The 17888-nt window shown below is 40.3% G+C and overlaps 1 protein-coding gene across 5 annotated transcripts in view; it reads left to right on the top strand.

Annotated features, from left to right (window-relative positions):
• TBL1XR1 (TBL1X/Y related 1) overlaps nucleotides 1-17888 on the top strand; it is a 114031-nt gene that overhangs the window by 43851 nt on the left and 52292 nt on the right. For 4 of the 5 annotated variants that reach the window (XM_065844394.2, XM_065844395.2, XM_071812583.1 and 1 more), the window contains one exon: nucleotides 5250-5314. The exons of the other annotated variant lie outside the window; for it this stretch is intronic. The gene's annotated coding sequence lies outside the window, so the exon portion shown is untranslated. The remainder of the gene's footprint in view (nucleotides 1-5249; nucleotides 5315-17888) is intronic. 5 annotated transcript variants of the gene reach the window in all.

Genomic DNA, 17888 nt, shown 5'->3' with positions numbered 1-17888 from the left:
GAGTATCTAAAACACAGGCAAGGCAAACAGTGTTAACAGGGAGAGGGAAAGAGGTATGTTTCCAATGAAAACAGTTTGAGTTTTGTTCCATATCTTTAAAATTGGAGGCCAATTTAAAAGTTGGTTCAGTGGCCTTTAAATGGTACACATCAGATTTATTTATTTTTAAACAAGGTGGGGTTTTTTTTCTCTTTCTAATTTGAAGTGAGTCTGCTGAGAGGAACCAGTTTGATAGGCTGTTACTCTCAGTCATTTCGCTAAGGAGTCTTGCAATGATGAATTTAATTTTAAAACTCATTTCTAGAGTAAAACCACAAAAACTTAGCAGTGAGTCAGCATGTCTACTATTTCCAGAAGCAAACATGCAACACAAACTGTAAACTACCTTGAATTTACACAGGTTGGCCCTGTTCTCGCTGCAGTGGTCTGGAAGGTGGGATTTGGTGACTGTTCTAGCGGCCGCAGTCCCTTCATGTGACACTCGGTGCTTTGAGTAATAGCTGTTTATACTCTTTCCCAGTCTAGACTGGATTTAACTTCCTTCTCCAGGATCTTTTAACTTTCAGTTTATGTGAATTGGGTTACTTACTATTGACTTTGATGTAAATGCCTTGCAAGCGAGGCCGCGCTGCAGCACAGCTCACCCCCCCTGCTTCCCCAGTGGTGCAGGCTAATTGGTATTGACAAGATTACTCCTGTGCGTTATGTGTTTTTAATAGAGCTGGCTAAGATGGTTTCCTCTCCAGCAGTTTAACTTCCTTTCCTTTCAGTGAGCTATAAGCTATCTTCTGTAATTGCTTCCATTTTTGACTTTTATAGAAATTGGTGTTTAAACTTGTATATGGCTGCTACAGTGTTCTTTTTGCTGTGGTCTGGCTTCTCCTGTGTTTCTCACTGTGCAGTAAATCCTATTTCTGTGCACTTTTGAAGAATGGTTCCTGTATCTGGATGGTCTCTTCTCCAGAATAGTGTTGTCTGCTTACTCAGTTCTTACTCTTAATCGCCTTAGACATCCTGTTCTAATAGTCGGTTCACAGACGTCCATAGGCATACAGGTGTTTGGTACATCAAAGCATATTGCTGATTTTAAACAGAAAGTTAGCTTGCATCAGGTTTTTTCCATATTTCTGACAAAATAAAGGCCTGAAGACAGAACACAGATCAGGAAATCATGATTTCTTAATTGGCGGAGAAGAGTTGTTTCAGAGAGAGTTTAGGAATACAGGTGGATGTATCTCTGGGCAGGTCTTGGATGCTTTGAGTGTTCCACGTTGAGGCTTCTTGTGAAACACTGTTGGTGATCCCAGTCCATCCAAGCACCATCCTGTGCTGTGCGCCCCGAGGGGAGCGGGGTTGCAGGTTGAGTGTGGTATTTGGTCACTAGGAACCCTATTGCTACCAACTAGGTGCAGGTAGTGGCAGTTTTTATGTTTTGTGTGCGACCCTGATTATTCCTTCCTCCTCCCACCCAGTAAGTATTTGTTTCTCTTGAATTTTTTGAGTTGCTTGTCTCAGTTCAGCTTCTCTGTTTGATCTGAAAAGCAGATATTAGTGTAGAAGTACTGAATTGTTTAAAAAAAATGCTGTACGTCACTGTGGAACTGTGATTAAAAGAAATAACTTTGATTTTCTCTGTTTGTGATCCAGGCACGGCAGTGGTAGAATCACCCCTGGTTTTGTGTATGCCTATTAACCAAATGAAAGGAAGGATTCAATGGAGTGATTAGTTTTCAATTTAGGCTTTTAAAACTATTGTCTGATGCTTTTTGCAGCCTAGTTACTGAAGGGAATATCCAGGATTTAGCTATTTTTAATTCTGTTTTGATTGGACACTCTTTCCAGATAGTGAATTCAGATAAAAGCAGGATATTTGAGGAGAATTTAGAAGAAAAGAAACTGTGTCCTTAGAAGGCTTTTGTAATTCACAAAGCACAACATCTAATGACTAAATTTGTTGTTAAAACTCAAATAGCACCAAAATCTCAGAAAGCAATATAAACAGTGTGATCCTAAGAGGATTAGAAGAAAAACAGGAGCGCACAAGTTCACATGAGGAATAGAAGCGATTCAAAGCTCACACAGAATATGTTGTTTTAGCTGTAGCGTGAACTCAGTGTAGTTCCTTGTGTAATGGATGAGTAGGAGAAAATAGCATAAATGATGGTTAAACATTTCTGCATGTAGCTTTTGAGAAATTCTTGTTTTAAGCTGATTATGTTGGAAAACAGGTAAGGAATGATCAGTGTACATCTGTGCTATGTGTTTATAACCAGATTTGTCAGTGTACAGTGCCGCAGTTGTTTTGATCTGTGGTTTCGTCTTTGTACCACATGGTAATTACTCAGTTGATAACAGCAGCCCAATCAGTCCTGGCGGTGTAGATTGGTATTTGCTTTTTTGGTAGCTGGTTTGGCTTGTTAGTTTTGGCTTTGCCTGGCGCAGCCTGTTTGCCGAGACCTTTTCTCTACCTCTGCGTGCAGGCAGCTCTGGGGATTTTGTGCCTTGGGGCGTTACTGCCGCGAGATGATGGTGTTGGGTGTTGTACCAAGCATTTGGGCTCGGTGTCATGGCAGGGGGAACACAGGGATCAGGTGTGTCATTTGTGGGGAGAAAAACCTGGTGTGGGCAAAGCTGGTGGGAGCAGATTGGTACCCATGCGGCGCAAACCCCATTTTCTTTTCAAGTCAAGGGGAGCATTATTCAGTTGATGCTGAAGGCATTAGTGGTGAATCCCCAGCCTCTCAGAGAGGAAGGATCCAAACGCACAAGCTGTTGTGCATCCCCCAGGTGTGCTTTATCAACTTCAAGGCCATCTGGTGGATTAGTTTTAAGTGTCATATATAGTAGCTGTTACTACACCTGGTCATCTGTTTAAATCACTGTAACAGGTTGGTATATAAAGGTGAGACACTGTCTAAAATCAATAAATTATAGCTGTCACCTACCTGCATTGTTTCAAGATATGTGTCAAAATGACAAAATCCAGTAGGATAAATTTGGAAAGAAAAAAGCTGCTGATGGGGCATTTGTACTCAGTACTTGATTCTGAAGAAGGACATTGAGTTTTCTAAGTATTTATGTGTCCTTTCAAGCACTCTTATTTAAAGCTGGAGCCTACAACCAATTAATACGAGTGAGGAAGCAGAGTCAGTGAACTCTTTCTTTTCTCATTCTCTGCTCTCTTGAGTCTTTGCTTCCAGCTTCTTTCCGTGTCACTGCCCTGTTTAGATATAAAGCGAAGGACAAGAAGCCTCTTCCACGGATCAGACGGAAAGGTTTCCCTCTCTGGCTTCAATGATAAGTACAGCACTCAGAAGATTGCACAAGGGCAAAGGGGTGTTGGAAGGGAGACAGTTTGGGCTGTGTAGGCTGAGGAAAGCCTTTTTTCATTGAAGGAAATGATTTATGTTTGTGCAATCATCCTTTTATTTATGTTTGCCGTGTTCCTTCCCAAATGAAATAACCCAAACCAAGTGGCACACTCAGAACTGGGCAGCAGAGCCCCTCTCTGCCATTCTCTGCACACAGCTGGCATAAGGATTTAGTCTGTTCTCAAAAGTAGAGCGCAAATATTGGCTGGTTGGTATGGTGTTCTGTTTTTAAGGAAAACTCTTGTTATAAGCAAGTACTGTTTGTTTATGGGGTCTGCTGAGCCAGGTGATAAAGCTTTCTCTTCTCTGCTGGTCTGCAACTCTGGCTGAGGAATAAACAAACTTTCTGAGTAGCTCCGCATAGGAAACCATGTCACTTGAGGAGTGGAGTTTTCCTTAGCCTATTTACATAGTTTCTGTGGCACCAGTACAACTAAGCAAGGGAACAAGAGCCTGTTTGCAAATTCTTTCAATTCCTAGCATTCCAGCATTCTTCAGCATCCTCTGCAGTGCCTCTCGCTTGCACTGGGAAGGTTACATTTCTGTCTGCCTTGGGAGTGGGATCTTCTAAGAATAAAATAAACCAAACTTCTGCAGCTCTTTTTATTCAGCTGGGTCCAAAACCACCTTTATGATAAGGCTTTTCCTACTGGTTGAGCTTGAAAATTGCACACAAAAACTTCGTGTTGATCATGAGCCCTGAAAGCCATAGTTATTCTTTACTCATAGTGAAAGTTTTTGAACACAGTGTACAGATGCTTTGTAAATAGTTTAATCTAAAAATAGTCAGATAATGCTTTCAGACACCCATGTCCATCTGTCCTTCTTTCTCTTTGAGTGGATGATTAGATATTTCCTAACGCAAAAAGCAGTTTGGCAAGTATTTGCATGGAGAGCAACCACTCATGGATATTAGTGTGAATAAAGATTGTTTGTTGTTAATAAGTAAAAATAGATACTACTGTGCATGGAGTTGGACATCAAAACATGTTTGCTTATGATTAACTGTTTTATTGTTAGAAGCACAAAATTATTATTTATATGTAAAGAAAATTACTAAGATGTAGGAGAGAGCACAGATATTTTGGATTTATGTTTTGGTTCAGTTTTGGAAGATGGGAAAGAATTCTCTTGAATATTGCATTAGGAAGAATTCTATTATGTACCTGTTGTTGGTTGGTTTGTTTGTTTTTAATTACTGAAGTTGTTGGAGGGGTTGGTAACTACCTGGGTGCATGGGCACACGTGTGTACATAAATGGAGTTATTTAGTGCAATACGTGTGAGGAAAACAGCCTTTTTTTCCTGCGTTTCAATGACTGGAGCCATTTTGGAAGTGAAACCATTGGAATGTTGATTTTTGTTGGTGTGTTTAGAAATCGGTAGCTGAGGTTTACTTCCAGAAGAAACCTGGCATGGGCAGAAGATACTGTATGCTGCCTTCTCTGCCTGGTTAACTTCCCAAAGCCTTTTCTGGAGGCCTAAGGCAAAATCCAGACATCAGGATTTGAATCCACAGGTTGTTTGGTTTGTGTACACTCCTGCTGAATAGGTGCGACTACCTAGAGGTCTGGTGGTATAACTGTTCATTTAATGGGCTTATTTGTTTCAAGGTCTGTGTTTCAGGTCCCCGCAGGAGCAGTTGGTGTGGGGTGGGTAGTGACAGGACATGTGCAAATCCACGCTCGGCGTCGTCTTCTGTGTCTGATTGTGGCGGCTCGGGCTCCTGTGCATATTCAGTGGGAAACACTCAGCTCCTTGAACAGGGCAGCTGCAAGAGCCGTGAAGGCCCGTACTTCATAACATTTTATTCTGTTAACACCACTGTTTTCAAAATAATAAATACTAACGTTTCCTATTTTGTCTCCTTGATTGTCAGCATCACCCTTCTGCGGCAAGAGGCACGTGAAAGGAAAACTTCTGCATATCAATGCACTGCCAATGGTAAGTACTTTTTGAACTGACTGCAGGTGGTGTGGTTCCTTCCTGCAGACAGACCGTAAGCTGTCTTGTATTGTAAACAGTGGTTTTAGAGTTAACTACTTTTTAGTACACAAGTGGATTACTTTAATTTTATAAGAAACATCTAGACCATTACTCTGTTTGACAGTAATATTACAGTTGTATCTGGATTTTAACTTGTGAAAAGTAGTCAAGCATATTAGTTTCGAAGCAAGAAGTGTGACTTGACAAGAACACAGCTTATCCTGTTGGTAACTGGTTTTGTTTCCTCTTTTGGCCAAAAGCCTGTTTGGGGCGAGCTGGAGCTGAGCCGAGTCCCCGATTGCCCTCATGTGGGTGCTCTCTGCAGTTGGTTTTGGTACTAACAGCTTCTCCTATAAAAACCTTGCACAGTGCCGGGTGTATTTTGCTTCAGAACATTTGACAGCATAAAACTTGGTTCCTACAGAAAGGGGCTTGGTTGATGTGATCTCAACCCATCTCTGGAATGTTACTCAGTGTCACAGACTACTGGAAGTTTTTATTTGCAGGCTGTCTTTATGGTTTACTTGTGCTTTCTGATAGTTGTCCTGATGGAAAGCAGACGTGAGATCTGAAGAGAAAGACTGGAACTTGTTGCTTCGGCTTTGAACAAATAATCTTTCTTCAGCAGTTTTGGTATCTTGTGGTGTCACAGTTGAGGTGTACTGTGTGAATGGTAATTGCAGCCTTAGCCTTAAGAAATAAATGCATAAAGTGCCAGCCTGAGCTTTGTTTTTCAAGCATCTCTAGATCATTACGCTCAGTGCAGAGGTTAAATGGATACTATTTCTAGCTACCAGCTTTGGAAACTCAATTTGGCATCTGAGAGCTGAGCTGAGTTCATTTGGTTTGCATGTGGGTATGGATCTAAAGAATATGGAAATGAATTGTAGTCTCTCTTACACCTTTGCAACTGCTGTCTTTGCCCTGGGGCAAAACTACACTCCAGGAGGGTTTGCTTGGATGCGACTGCTTTGCTTTGGAACCTCGTACGTGGTTCTCTTGACGACATCATGGAGTGAAGTGTAATGCAGCATAGATTTGGCACTAAGTAAAGCAAATATAACTCTGAAATCGGAAGATCTACACCAAATGTGTATCTCATTTAATAGACTGGTGTTTAAGCTCAGGGTTGATATGTGTAAAGTTTATAGTGATTTAGGATGAATTTCTGCTGGTGGGAATGAATTTGTTGAGTGAGATGGTGTCCGTTTTACCTGGTCACTTGGCCTGGTCTTGTAACTTTGCCAAGCTGAAACTGGCAGTGCTCTCAGCCTTTTCTGTTAGTGTAAAGTTTTTGTTGTTGTTAACTTTTTTCCAACAAAAAGCTTCTCTGATTTCTTTTTAGTTTGTATTAGTTGAGTATGTTTTTAGTTATGATTTGAAATACATGTCTGTATTACTGCTTCTTTTAAAAACATGACTCATTCCATATTAACATAGTCCTTATACTTCATAAAATTTTAAAATACAGAGGGACTATACTTGAAATGTTACTGCATTTGGTCCTAATTTTTCCCCTACAAATTATATTAGAAATTCAGGATTGCATAGTCTCAAGGGCGTGCTAGTTGTTACAGTGATCATAAAACATACTCAACTGTTACTTTGTAGTGAAGTGAAATGTTCCCCACTCTTTTCTTAAAGAGCTGCTTTTGTGCTATAAGTTGTTATATTTTATTATTCTAGAGATTTCTAAACGATTATTCATCTCTCAACTAACTTTGAAACAGTTTGAACGTAGACTTAAGAGACAAGCTAAACACATTCTTCATCATACCCATAGGAATCATAACTTATTCTAGTTTAGAGTAAAATAGGCTTTGGTAGGTTTGGGTTATGTTGTTTTTATCTCTGATGTTTGTAGACAAAGAGTGGGCCAGAGGTTGACCTTAAAAGAGCCGTTTGTGTTCTTCTCCCAGACAGTATTTGGAATAACTTGGTAACCATGTTCAGTACATATATTTCAATTAAAAATGCATTTCTGGTTCCGTTGTGAAATTATACTTGCAATTTCCATCAGGTTTTTTTTTTCAATCATGATTGTCAGTTCCATTGCTTAGTACTCAAAAAAAAAAAAAAACAACCAACAACAAAACCAAAAGGCAAAACACAGAAGTTACGCATCCTCTGTTGTTCTTTCTTTACTTTTCCATTTTAAAGGTAACTAAAATATGCTTATTTTTTGCATCATATATGAAATGTTAACTGATAATAGGATAAAATATCAGGTACTTCTTAAAAACATATTGGAACTGTAGGCAATTTGAAAAAAAAAGAAAAGGAAATTTGTATACTGTGGTATAGCCCGTTAAGGGAGAGTACGGGTGTGTTCAGTTGCTGTAAGTTCTCCTTTCCATTCTGCCAGTCACCTGTAATTGTTCCTCAGTCTCAAAAGGAAAGATGCAAAGGCTTAACAAAAAAGACCTGTTAAATGAAGGAAAATGATTGTATAATGATACTTTTTCTAGGATTTTGAAGGTTCATTTAGAGGCTAATAACTGGGTACTTAATCCACAGTCACAAGGACTAAGGAATGTGTTGGAAGTAAAAATGGAAAGTCCTGGACCTTTGGCCTTACACAAAAGATCACGTCAGGTTTTCCGCACAGGCTTTAGCAAATTAATTTTCTTACGCGATGGAGCAGGTAGCTTGAGAGAGATTTTTCCAATGTACTTTGAAGGGCTTCTCTTGCAAGTTTTAGAAGGAAGACACTTTGCCTTTCTGTCTCCTACAAGTCACTGAAGCAGACCTGCGTTTGTGTGGGTGTGTACGTGCATAAATATGCGTGGCTGTATATGAGTGTGCATGTGTCTATATACATATACATGTATATCTACAGATATAAAAAGGAGTGTGCAAAATCCAGGAACTTACAGAAAGCTGGGAAACATCAGTTTGTGAGTATCATACAACAGCTTGCTGTGATGGATTTAATGTCAGAGGAAGTAACCAAAAAGGGCTATGAAAGAATCGAGCAAGCAAGACAATGTGGTGACCTTTTAAGAGGCACCCTGAAAAATACTGCGCTCGGGTTCTTGGCTCCATCTTTTACTATGTGGTTATTTTGAGAAAGATCAACACGCTGCTCAGTTAAAGAGGTCTCCCTGCAGCATAGAACAGAGGATATTATCATTTATTACAAGCTGAGACCGGTGAAGTCTGAGGATAGGCAGTGAGCACAAAGTTACTTCATCTCCAGCAGAGTAGGGTTGTCACCAGCAAAACCATGTCCCCATAGTCTCTTGAGGGGAATACAAAGTAGATGTTTTAGGTGAATATATGGCACTGCGTTTTGAAAGTGTAACAAGCCCGTTATGTGTTACATCAGCTGTTCTTACATGGAAGAGACTCGTTAGAGGAGAACAACTCTGCAGGCACGAAGTCTCTTGGGCCAGGAAATTCCGTGCGTGCAACACTTCAATATGATTATCTGCCCAGCAGGATTGGTTGGAGGAGCTGGGGAGGATGAAGAAGTCACTCCAAAGAAAAAGGCATTCAGTGAAGGGGTTGGAAGATGTCTGCAAAAACTTCCACAAGACTGCAGCAGGACTTCTTCTTCGAACCCTTTTGTGGTGCCTTCTGTAGTGTCATTCTGTGATCTCACCACTCCTTAGAAGACAGCTGAAGGAATAAATTAATACAACTGTTAATTCATTTATGATTCCACAACAGCTAAACCCATATAAATTTTGGTCTGCCAGGTTAATCTTCTGCCAGTGTGGACGCCCCTGCTTCTGCCAGCACCTGCCAAGGACGGTGGCAGGTCCATGCCACTAGCCCCAGGGTTTGCGCTGGAGTTCCAAAATTGACTTTGTTTCAACAGGAGATGAATGTCATCTCACAGCTATAAGTATATATGAAAGAAGATCTGCGGGTGAGCCAACCTTTGAAAGATGGTAGAGCTGAAGGTTGGTTTTCATTATGCTGAGAAGAGGGACCCCTGCTTTCAAGAGTCTATGAAACTTGGCAGTACTTAAAATGTTGTCTACAAAAGACACGAATAGTTGCTTCAAAATAAAAAAACCCTGCAGGTATAACGCACTTATTCTTCAAATACAGACACACTTGCAGACATGTAACTTCACGTGTAGGAATAATTCTTTTGAGATATAAATAAGGAGTGCTCACATGCATAAAGTTAACCAAGCTTGAAAGTGTTTCCAATGGTACGGCTTAGAAGTGGTCATGAAATTTATTTTTGAGGCTGTTGTACAGTTTGTGGAGTACAGCTTTAAAATTAAGTATTTCTAGCAGTTACAGAAAAAGTCCAAACTGAGTGACAGTGTGGAATTTTGGACTCTTCTGCTCCTTCTAAAATTAGTAGATGCTATTACAAATGAAGGAAGGTGAAGTGCAATGTATTTTGTCTGATAATTGGGTACAGCTGAACAATTATATTTCAAAGTGTTCATCCATAAATTCTATTTACTGGATCAGCATGAATTAGCTGATCTAGGGGTATACGTGTTGAAGAGGAAGTGCTAATAATATGGTACAAAAGAACACCTGTGTGGTGTGGTAGGGTGCATACTGTGATAAGTATTAAAAATTGTATGTACTGCTGCATTCTGATCCATTTTTAGAAGAGTTTTTTAGTTTCCTGTTTCTTTACAGGAAGCAAGTTAAATACACTAGTAAGATCTCTTTCTGATTCAGAGGGAAAACACCCCTTGCCTCCTTTTTCTACCGTTCAAGTTCACTGCGGAATGAATTGACTGAAAGGGAAACTGCTGTCCTTAAACATTTTAAGAAGTGGTGGCTCTACTTTTGAAGTAGCATTTGTCGGAGAACTTTCTCTGCTGATTGTCTAAGCACTTTACAGTTCCGAAATAAGCTTTGACTAAGAATTCTCGGCAGAATCATAAATATGTAATTATCTGAGCAGCCAGGATATTTAGCCCCTGGCAGGTGCCCAGTGCCACGCGATCACCAAGCGAAGGGAACTGGGCCAGTATCTCAAACTGGGTAAACATCCTCTAAACCAGAATGAGAGCCATTGCTGTTCCTTGCCTATTGCCATTCCTAGGTTTTAAATCTTAAATGTACCTGAAAAGAGGCTATTTCTGCTGCAATAGGTTGTCTTATGTTACATCTTGTTTAGTCTGTGGGTTTTTTTTGTTTTGGTTTTCCTTGTTGTCTTGCCTGTCTTTCACCTCCTTGCATTGGGTATTTCTGTCTTTAGCACCTTATGCTGGTTTTGGTTCAGTAGTTAATAGCAGCAGTAGTAGTGCAGCTAGCATTGGATTATCTCTTATTTGATCAGCACGCCATCTGCTTTAGAGGACAGGGAGATTTTATGTTTCTGCTGTGGGTTCACTGCCATATGCCTGTGGTGAAGTTGCATAACCTGAAATGACCTCTTTCCTGCTCTATTTTATGAAAGAATTAGAAATACAGTGTTGACGGTGGCTAAGTTTGTTGTATATTTAAAAAATCAACTGGATATTAGTAGGATGTTGTAGAGAAAACCTAATGACAGGCTCTTTTGTGTTCAAGCACATGAGTGTTACCTCTGGAGCAAAGCAGGGCTTATTTCACAGAAGACCGTGTTACTGTGTCACTTGTAGCATCAGGTCTTGATCCTGCTTTCATTCTTGCCGACAGAAAGTTGATATTGGTTCAGGTCAACAGAAGCAAAAGCCGCCCTTAGTTTCAGTGGTGTTGATGCTGGGAGATAATGAATATTGCTGCAGAACAACAGAAGTCTGTCTGCTGGGGGCAATGATACTGAATATACCGACTTTTATTTACTCGAAAGAAACTGAGACCTGCTGGACACCAAAGACAGGAAACCTGCGTCTGCATGGCCATCAAAGTAGAGGCCAGATCTAGAAGCCTGTACTTATATGCCAAGTCTCTAGTTCGTCATATAAATAGAAATAAAGTTCGTAGTCACTGGCTTAGTGCCCTCATGTTTGTAAATGACGGTCAACGTGGTGTTCTTACAGTGATTTAATGAACATATATAAAAAACCATACACAACAAGGGATCTGAATCCATCTGGGGTTGATATTGAGCATTATGTATGTAGGATTGACATCTATGAATTTAATATTCACACAAATGTAGGGTAGTGATGTCAAATGTGAGCCATAGTTGGAATACTTGGCCTCATTAATGATATTCATGATTTTTTTTTCCTTTCATTTAGTTTCTTTAGGCTGTAGATAGACCATATTTTATTATGGTCTACACGTGTTTTAAAAATGTTTTATAATGTGCTCAGGTGCTTAACATCTGTTTAAAAAAAAAAACCCAGTGGCATAAATTAAGTTGAAGTCCATCATAACAAAATGAAAAGGAGAGGATGTTATTAAAGTAATAAATTGGCAAGTGAGCTTTCAGAAAATCAGCCATTTCTCTCTTTTGTAAGCTTATTTTATCTATTAATGTAGTCACCACTTTTTGTGAACACAGCCAGACACGTCTGGTAAAAGAATACAGTAAGTCAAGTAACTTGCACATATGATGGACTATGCAGAAGTGATTTTAAGCATGTGCTTAATCATGAGAATAAAGTCAGTGTTGGATAAAATGAATAGAGGGCAGATCAACTGTCAGAGCAAATTCTCTTTTCATGAATAAAAGAAACAAATTTAAAACTATCAGGTACATAACACGCGAATTAAGGGGAAAAATAGATGGTCAAAGGTTAAAGAGGGAATGAAAACACAAGTTTTATGGTCACAAGATCAAATGAGGCATTAGTTAATTTTCCTTTTTTTGGTGCAGTTCACCAAGAGTTCAAGTAATTCAACTGAGGGATTGAACTGGAACAGAAAAGAGCGCCAGCAAAAGTGATTACTAATAACATAAACAGAAAAAATAATCAAATGAATTTAAGACTTGATGTCAGCATTTCACATTAAAATGCATATGAAAAGGCTGGAATTCCATCCTGGTTGCACGGAACCTGGTTTACATAGAAAACAAATTTATAACAGCTCTTCTTGCAACACTTGATAAATTATTCTACTAATGAGCCGTCAAAATGTATTTAACCAAGAAGTGGCTGAGGTGCAGAAAATGTTTTCTGGAGACTGACCGTCTGGGGAATGGGAAATAACCTGAGGAGCTGGTCAGGGCGTTGGGACGTGGGGAATTACAGGCATTGCAAGGGGTGCTGTTCTCTGGGCGAGATCATTCCTGCCTTTCCTCCTACAGATTTCATGCTCTTTACAATAGACACCTAACAGGTTTGCTTATCAGTTTGTGAATGTGAATGCAGCTTATTGTTGGCATACCTTTCCACTGGATCAATTTCCCTGTTTCCTTTATAGTTAACCTTTTTTAAAAGGAAAAAAATAAAAACTAAACGAAAGAAAACCTTTTGTACTGAATCCTTCAATTTTGGTTCTTACTAAGATGTTTTCTATCCTGTTGCCGTTTACTATATTCGTGGTTCGAAGCCCACCCCAGTCAGCGGGCAGACTCTCGTGTGTCCTGGTTTTGGCTCAAGCTCAAAGCCGTGGTGAATTGACTATTGTGGAGTCACTTTCATTGACCCGACCAGTTTTGTTCCACATTTTCTTTGCCAAAGTTGACTGAAGTTTCTCAACATATCTACCTCCTTGTAACCTACAGGAACAAACACTACCTTTTTTGTTGTTGTTTTTATTCACACGTGCTGTGATTGTCTCTATAGTGGTCCATGTATTTCAATTGAATTTCTTTTTTCTCCGAACTCAAAGTACCGATTTTTATCTTGCAATATGACTGTGTCATGGCATTTGCAGGGATTACCCTCCTGAGACTGGCAATGCCCCTCGGACTGTTACTGCTTCTCATTTTCATCGGATTGCTTTTCAGCCATCCGCAGTCAGATGTAGACTGTAGCTTATTTGGAAAAAAAAATGAATGTTATATGTTGTAAGGTAACTGCAGTCCTCTGAAATACCGCATTCCTCATGTGTCCTAATGTTTCTGGAGGACAGGGGAGCTCTGGCTTTGCATTGGGAGGGAACCAACAAAGGGTTCCTACCCTGTGTTGTGTGTGTGTATAAATATAAAACTTATAATCACAGTAGAGAAGACTTGGGCTCCATGGACACCTGTAGTGCAGTCTGTATTTTTCATAAAGCTGTTCATTTTTGGTTTTAGACAGAAGAACAAGCTAGAGCTAATCTGTCTAGACTGTGGTATGATGCTTGCTCCAGCAATATGTTGGAAATTATTCATTAAAATACTGATTTAATGTTGTAGAAGAATTGTGAGGTGAATAAAGAGCGTGTTGGAGGGAGGTCACATCATTTTGTGCTCGCAGGGGATGAGCTTGTGCCTAATGGAAGTTTGTTGTCCTAAAAGCTAGTCTTGGGCTGACTTTAATGTATTTGCTAATGAACTTGGCACCAAAAGCAGGAGTGTACTATAAAATTTGCTAGTGACAAAGCTGGGAATGCTGTCAGTAGAGACAAGGAACAGCAAGAGCTGGTTGACCTTTAGGAACCGGTTGGAAAAAGTGGACTGAAATTTTCCAGCACAAGATGCATGATTGCGTTACTTTGAAGAGATGGGAGTTTAGCCCCAACCTGGCTGCTCATCTCTTGAAAATGATAGAGGGGGGACAGAAAGGCATGAGTAAAATCAAAGGATTTCTTTTTACTAGTACCCTCCAGCTCTGAAAAATATACTCCTGAGATCTGTGAGGTGAAGAGGTACTTAATGGTAGAAATAGGGAAGTATTAATGCTGCTTACATGCAAGGCAGCACTGCTAAGTCCCCATGTGTAAACCGAACTGCTCTGGTAGACCATGTTCCAGAAGGGTGAATGTGAGGCGGAGCAGGTGCAGAGGACAACTGTGGAGATGGTGAGGGAAGAGCTGAGTCTGTCTCGCAAGAGGACGCTGCGAGGTTGGTTGATTTATCCTGGTAAAGCCAAGTCTGAGAGGGAATATAATTGTTTTCTCTAAATACATGAGCGGTTGATAATTACTTGAGTGCATACAACTGTTTTGTATGTTAGATTGAAGACAGGTCTGGGACAGGAAGAAATGTGTATATCTTGATAAGGAGTATATTCAGACTGGAAAATGAAAAGCAGATCTCATCCATCAGGGGAGCGGGATGTTGGGATACACTTCCAATAATATAACAGGCGGCAAAATAGCTTCACTAATTTTGAGATGGACACTTGTTAATACAAACTGGGCTCCAGGGGTGAGCCCAGTGATCTTCCTGACAAGCAGGGTTTGTTTGTGGAATGACAGCCTTTGTCTTGGCAAGATAAGAAAGCTTAGTTTTATGTAACCCAGAGAGAACATCAATGATCTTTAGCCATGTTCTGTTTTGCCAGATTAGCAAATTTGACAAATGTAGAAGTAAATCACATCTTTCTGTTAGGGACATGGGACAGAAACTGCTGCCTGGGAGAAAGCAATGTAAGGAATATGGACATTGTACTTCAGCAAATTCAGAAGCACGTAACAGGTCTTGGGTGGTTTTTTTTTCTGTTCTGGGAAACAGTGTCTATTAATCTGTTATGTAAGTGTCTTTAAACTTATGCTTTATAAAGGAGTGTTATGTATGTAAATTCTGAAGCCTTCCAAAGAGAACTTGTGGGATCTATACGTAGCAAAGCTAAGGGAAAACAATATTTGTTTGGGGTTCCTAAGTCTCTGTTGTTACCCCAAGATTGCTCTGGGACTTCTTGCACAATGCATGAGTAGAGAAGCATCAGCAAAGGCAAAGCTTGAGCAGTGTTACTAGAAGTGCCAGGGCACAGCTGCAGGGAGTGACATCTACTTAAAAAGATCTCAACTATGCAGGACTCATCAGTTAGGAACCCCAGCGCTTGCTTTTCAAGAAAAAGCATCGCAGCTTAAGCGAAGTTAATTGTTCCACATATCTTTGTGACTTGTAACTCATTTGGTGGAAAGTCCACAGTGGTTTGTAGGCACAGTGCTCTGGGTAGGGAAGGGAGCTTGGAGATCCCCGGAGGAGATCTGGGTCACAGAATAACACACTTGCTTCTTTATTCTTTTGCCCTGGCAGCATGTAATTTGTGTTTTGAACAGTGCTTCCTTGCTGGGAGTCTCCCAATGGAAAATGAATGCATGTCAGAGTAGAGTTATATAAATATATAAAAATAAATAAATCTAGCCCTGCCTCACGTGTCTCTGTTGGCTAAATGCATGAAAATTGCCTAGAGGTCAACTAAAAGGACCTATTTGGGAACTGAAAGGGGTGAAACGTGACTGCCCAGTGAGAAGTGTTCGTAGCCCTTCCTTGGATGGTTTATGGGAGCTGAGCATCACTTGGGACAATTTGGAAGATAACGCTGTGGCTCCTTTACACAGGCAACTTGTTGCATGCCGTGCCAGGGTTGAGAAGCGATAGTATGCTGTTACCATGTATGTGGTTTTATTGTATTTGAAAAGCAATTTCATGGCTATCTCTACTCTAAATTCACAGTGTGCTATGCAGCACCTCCGCTATCGTGTGTTGAAATCCTGTGATAAGAATGGTGTAATTAGGAAGCTTAGTTGAAGAATATATATTCCTTAAGTATAGTGGATTTGTCAAGAGGTGAAGCATTCCCTGACTTGCTCTGTATTCCTAGCAGAATTTCATTAAAGACCTCTCAGGTTAAATGGGAAAAGCAAAGCTGTCAAAAAGCAGGAAGGGGGAGGGGGACGGGGACGGTTGTTCCTGCAGCAATAGGTGAATGCCAAAAAGTCCTCCAAACCAGAACATTTTCAGTGGGTTTTTTTTGCTTCCTTTCTCCTGTACTAAGTTGCAATGAGAGAAGCAACTGTAAGATCTGTAAAGCCTGGACTTTACTGTAGGAAATGCATCTATTTATCACTCTAACCAAATCTAGGCAAACTGTATGGATTTTTTTTTTTTTTTTTTAGTGATACCTAGGAGATAATTTGTTTTGGGAGCCTTAAATCCACTAAATATTTGCTGAATGAAGAAAAAAAACTGCTAGACAGGCAGGAGCATGTGTAACATTTTGCCTCACACTAGGATAATGGCTGCAAATTTGTAGAGCTTCAGCTGCTTAATAAGGCATTCCCGACCTCGGCCCTCCAGCCAGAGCCAAGAACAGAAAAAGCGCCTGTTCCCGTGACGCTTTTTCCTTTCTCAGCCTGTTTTCCCTCAAAACGCTTTCCTGCTCGCTGGGCTCTGCCCGTGTTTTTGCTGTGTTCGCTGGGGCTGAGCAAGGACTCACCTGCCTGCTATATGGTTAGAAAATGAGAAAAATCACTTTCTCTCGCAACTAGCTGGGTATAGAGTGTTTTTTCCAAACAGAATAGACTGACTATATGGCTCTGTATCTAGGTTTTTTGCCCACGAGCCAAGGGCTAGCCTTTAATCCTCATTCAGTACTGTGAATATTTAATTTCACTGGCCAGTTACTGAATTTAAATAAAGGCGACAATATTCAACATTGTATTTATCCAACTCAGAAACAACTCGCATTTGCAGGAATGACTAGAAAAGCGATGTTACATCTTGGCACTTTCATTATCTTTGAAGAGTCTTCAGTGTTTTCTGCCCTCCCACGTAAGAGGAATTTTTTTTTTTTCCATTAATTTTTATTAGGGTTGTGCTAGGAGGACAGAATCAGCAGCATTGGTATTGCAGACTGTCTGGAAAACCTTGGTCAGTAAGACAGAATAGCAGATGATCTAATGAAAATATACTAAAATGCAACAGCAGAAGTCCTGCACAGGAGGTTTTTGATGTTGCTGTTGACATTTACTTTTATGTTGTTTATCGACCTTGTCTGGTGAAGTTACAATCTCTCCAGCACAGGAACAAACTCTTACATGTTCATGCAATGTTAGCACAATGGGGCCCTATCCTGAAAAAGGGTCTTTGGGATGGTGCTGTTATTCAAATAAATAGTGGTAATAATAATGTTTATATTGGCCGGTCTTAACTGTTGTGAAGGTTCCTTGAGCAAAATGAGAGGTGCCTGAAACAGAACAGAAAAATGTTAGGTGAAGTGAGTAAAATCCCCGTGATCTGCTGCATAAATTGCGCGTCTTTCGTAGATATTTTTGTACTGCTCCATTTATCCAACTGTGTGGAACCACATCAGATTTTTTATGAGGCTTTCTATCAGTGCACATTATGATTTTTACTCAGGTAGTAAAGACGATGACTACCAGAGGTTTTCTTGGTTTTATACAACCCTGACCTTGCAGGCCTGTGGTTCCCTTGCTGTCTGTTCGGCGGTGCAGACAAGTGATATGAACTATGCACACTCGCTCCTTTGGCTTTTCCTTCTCACCTTTCCACCCGCTCCCCTGCCTGTGGCCCTGTGTGTTTTCCTCCAGGGCATGGATTTGTAGTAGCCTTGTTTTTTCCCTCAGGTTTCGGGGTTACAAATGGTATGGAGGGGCAGGGTAAACAGGGATGGACTTGGTTACGTATCACTGTGCTGTGGAAAATGCAGCTCGTTTGTGTCTAGAAATTGGGTCAGGTTTTAATTGTGTTGTTGGGGATAGTGAGCGCTTACGTAGTTTGCTTCTCAATATAAAAGGGAACAAAATGGATCTGCTATTATCTTTCTCTAGTGCT

The sequence above is a fragment of the Patagioenas fasciata genome, chromosome 9 (genome assembly GCF_037038585.1).
Source record: "Patagioenas fasciata isolate bPatFas1 chromosome 9, bPatFas1.hap1, whole genome shotgun sequence".
NCBI lineage: Eukaryota > Metazoa > Chordata > Aves > Columbiformes > Columbidae > Patagioenas > Patagioenas fasciata.
This window is presented reverse-complemented; position numbering and strand designations above follow the sequence as displayed.